The sequence below is a fragment of the Mirounga angustirostris genome, unplaced genomic scaffold (genome assembly GCF_029215605.1).
Source record: "Mirounga angustirostris isolate CCGP_5_RB_7025 unplaced genomic scaffold, mMirAng1.0.hap1 SCAF_10, whole genome shotgun sequence".
Taxonomy (NCBI): Eukaryota; Metazoa; Chordata; class Mammalia; order Carnivora; family Phocidae; genus Mirounga; species Mirounga angustirostris.
The window spans coordinates 101,933,193-101,937,367 of NW_026991718.1; positions in this window are offsets into that span (position 1 = coordinate 101,933,193).

A 4,175-nucleotide genomic window follows, 5' to 3' on the forward strand; every position below is an offset into this window, starting at 1 on the left:
ATCATGAGTTTTTTTTTCTTTTCTTGCAAAGACTAAGAAAAATGCAGGAAACTGGCAATTAGAATCAATTCCCTCCATAACAACAGCAGGATATCAGCTTAAAAATATGTCCTTTAACTGGTGTGGTGATTGCAGTAATAGAAATCTGGGGAGTGACCATGAAACACACAGCTTGACCTGGGGGTGGCTTGATATACAGTTCTAACACATAAAGAGGTCATGTTTCAAGGGCTGGTTCACATGGTGGTGTTTGGAATTCAGAACACAGGAGTTCTGATTAAATCCATGGTACAAAAAAGGATCCCAGGTTGGGCTCCACAACCCATAACACACAAAATGTAATCTACCAGCAGCAGTTACAAAATAAACAGTAAAAAGTATTAAGGAGTCATATAAAATAGATTCTTTAGCTACAAGATCATTTTTAGACATGAATTTGTTGTGTCAAACACTGACTTTTTAATATTGATATCTACTCCAACCTCTCCTTTCATTCAGTCAATTCAGCAAATAATTAGTGAGAACCTATTATGTGCCAGGTTCTATTGTAGGGTACAGTGAACAAAACTGACAAAAATCTCTGCCCTTATGCAGCTAACATTCGTCAAAGCAGAGAAAGGGTTTAGGAAATGTCAATTTTTTGGTGGCAATTTTAGGTGTATTTTTTTTTTTTTTAAGATTTTATTTATTTGAGAGAGATAGAAAGAGCACGAGCTCTCATTAGCTGGGGAAGGGGCAGAGGGAGAGGGAGAGGCAGACTCCTTGCTGAGCAGAGAGCCTGATGCCAATGATGCAAGGCTCAATCCTAGGACCCTGAGATCATGACCTGAGCTGAAGTCAGACACTTAACCAGCTGAGCCACCCAGGTGCCCCGTTTCAGGTTTTAATACTGAGAAAGTGTTAAGTCAGGTCCTGAAGCAAGTGGGGAGGTAACCAGTCCAGGTTTCATTGGGAGTCAAGTCTCAGGCAAAAGCCACAGCAAGTGCGGAGGTCTTGGGACAGGCTGGATTTGTATAAACTCAAGTGAGAAAATGCTTGTTGGTTCCTATTTACAAGGAAGGAGATGAAATGGATGATTAGAGAGCCCAGGCTAGGAAACATCCTAAGATATAGAGTATTTTAAGCTCTCTCCACTCTTTGGTTGACTGCTGAGCATCTACTGTTCTCTTAGAGACAAGCAGCAGGGTGGAAGGCTGGGAGCAGGGTGGGAGATTTATATTCATCTCTTTCTTGGGTACTCTGATTTATGCACAAAACACCTAGAAATGCTTGTAATGTATAATCCTTTAATTTATACGCATGTATTTTTATACATGTATTTTATGGGGTATTTTTGTGGTACAAAAGTTTGAGAGACTTGTATTGTGAAATGTAACATACATACAGAAGACAATGATATATCTAATTCAGACAACCATGTAACTGCCCGACAGGTGTCAAGAAGCAGACATGGCCAGGTCCCCTTCTGCCCATTCTGAACGCTCCCCTTCCTTCCCCTGTAAAGTTGAACCAGTCTTCTCACTTTAAAATAACCACTTTCTTGCCTTTTTGTTTTAAAGAAAGAATGGTGAAGAGTGTACTCATGTACTTACCATCATTCAGTTCTAACAACTGTCAGTGACAGGCCGGTCATGTTTCATATAACCCCCATTCCTTGCCCTCATCATCCCCTCCCAGTTAAGTCATTTAATTAATTAATTAATTTCTATTGAGATACAATCTATGTGAGGTAAATGAACAGATCTAAGGTATACAGTTCCATGAGTTTGACAGTTGTGCATGTATAAATTGATATAAACATAAAGCATTACAAGCTTGCTTTGCTTTGTGTCTGTATGAGCTGTCTTTAATACCTAGGAACTCCGAGGCACAGGAATGATTTCAGTCCCCCACTGTGTACGCGTAAAGATCCTGGAGCAGCTAGCTGGCAGCGAGATGCGGTCCCTGAAGTCTGCTTATATTGATCTTTCTAAACCCTTTCTAAATGCAGACTGTTATCAGCTACCCCACTCCTCTCCCATACCCCCTCCCTCCTTTTCCTTCTGTCGGCAAAACAGTTTGTTATGGATTGGTGATAAAAATCAGTGTCCACTGAAAGACATGTCAAGACCACCGCCATGTGAGGCCTTCAAAGCATACCGGGGCCACATTATGGCACAGTGTGAAGGGACGTGCCTGTCAGGGGGTCACAGCCCATGTCTGCCAACTCACTTCTATTTCTCACGAGTAGGAGGTTTTTGCCCCTAATCCCACCAGAAGGCTCTCTTCTTCACCCATTCCTGGGTGATGTAGGGTTTGTGATGTATAGGCTCAGGAAGGTAAGGATGGTGTGGACAGTAGGCTGGTTAACATCTCTCTTGGGTGATACCTTTAGTGATGAGGTTTCCTCATGACCCTGACCAGATTCATCTTCCTACTTCCGATCCCTCCCTTCTTCCTGTGTCACTTCTCTCTTGGGCAGTGAGTAATGATAAGCCATAAACACGTTAATCCCCTCTACTCACAGAAAGCTCACAAAGGCAAAATGTCTTTATTTCATACTCCTCAAGAGATCTTTAATATCATTTGCATATGGCTGATGCTCAACATCTGTCTGCTAATAAATGATGTTTACACATGAGTCAGAAATCCATGACTTCATGATATAATTATACCTCATGATATAATTATATTCAACATTAACTGCATACTAAACAATAGTGTTTTAATCCACATCCATGTCTTAGTTTAAAAAGCAATAACAAAAAACAAATTAAACAAACAAATCTTGGAGCCTTTCAAAGTATTCTTAACACTTGACTGTGTTTAAATATTATATGGATTTTTTTTTTTTGCCCTTTGTTTTTCTTGATACAGTTTAGGTCAGCCAAACAGTATCTACTTTATCCAGAGGCTTATATAAAACTGCTACTTTAAGGAAACAAAAGTGAAGTATGGTTTTCAAAACTGGCCTATGTTACTCCCAAGTAAGATAGATAACAATCCTTACTAGACAATGACATTATAAAGCCAAAATGCCACTGCATGTGCATGCAGGTTTCCAGTGAGCCTAAGCAGAACATAAGACCAATGATAAGCAATGCATCGTTCCAAAACTGCTAGAGTCTGAATTTTCCACATGGAGGGTTTGGTGTTATGGTGTCTTTGTGCTAAATATTTTTTACAACAGGAAAATAGACATAAAAATGCGCACTAAACAGGGCTTTGATCAGCATTTCCAAGATTAAGAAATGCAGCTTTATGTGGCCCTTCCACATCGATGCCAGTTAAAGACCTGCTCCCCAATCTCCAGGATGCATGAGAATCCCTGAAGATCTCGTGAAAAGAAAGGCTCTGATTCAGTAGGTCTGGGAGGGACCCAAGACTCTGCATTTTTAACAACCTCCCAGGTGAAGCCAAAACCAGCAGTTCCATGTACTACACTTTGAGTAGCAAAGAGTTAAAGCAAGTTACCTCCCACTGCTAGAATTTTTCAGGTAGTGGGCTGGAGTGGGAGAGAGGAGGTTGGAGAAAGCATGGAGGTTGGTTAGGGTAAAGGTAAATTGCTTTTGTTTCCTGCAGTAACTTCTGCAGCCTTTCATGGGAAAGTGAATTCAAGGTATGGGATTCCTGTCTTTTAAGCACCGTCTCCTGGATATAAAGTGTCCCAAGTGAATTTTCAAAGACTTGCCCAAAGTTTTGCTCTCTTGACTCTCATGGAAATTAACTATGGCCTTGCCAGTTTATGCTTTGAAAAAGCTTCCCTCTATTTTTGTGGGAACCTGCATCCCATAATAACAGTGTTTCTCAGTGGGAGCAACATGAAAGCAAATTAACCCTTTAAATTACAGGGAGCAGAGAGCAGTAAATTCACCCTGCTCTGAAGCAGCATCCCTTTCTCCTTTTCATGCTGCACAGAGCTCCTTTTAAGGCAATGAAATGTCTGTTGGCAAGTGAAGGCCAATGGATCTTGCTTCTAGGAAACTTGAATCTTTCCACATGGCTGTTCTTGATCAAAATAAGTTCAAATGGACGGATATGGAGGTGGGTCCTATCAATTAGGGCATAAAAAGGCAAACCATGCTAAGAGAAAAGGAACTAACTTTTGATGATCCCCTGGCTTCTTCCAGACCCTCTAACATATAGTATGTCATTTAGTTTTACTCTATCCCTGTGAGGTGGGCCTGATTCTTTCT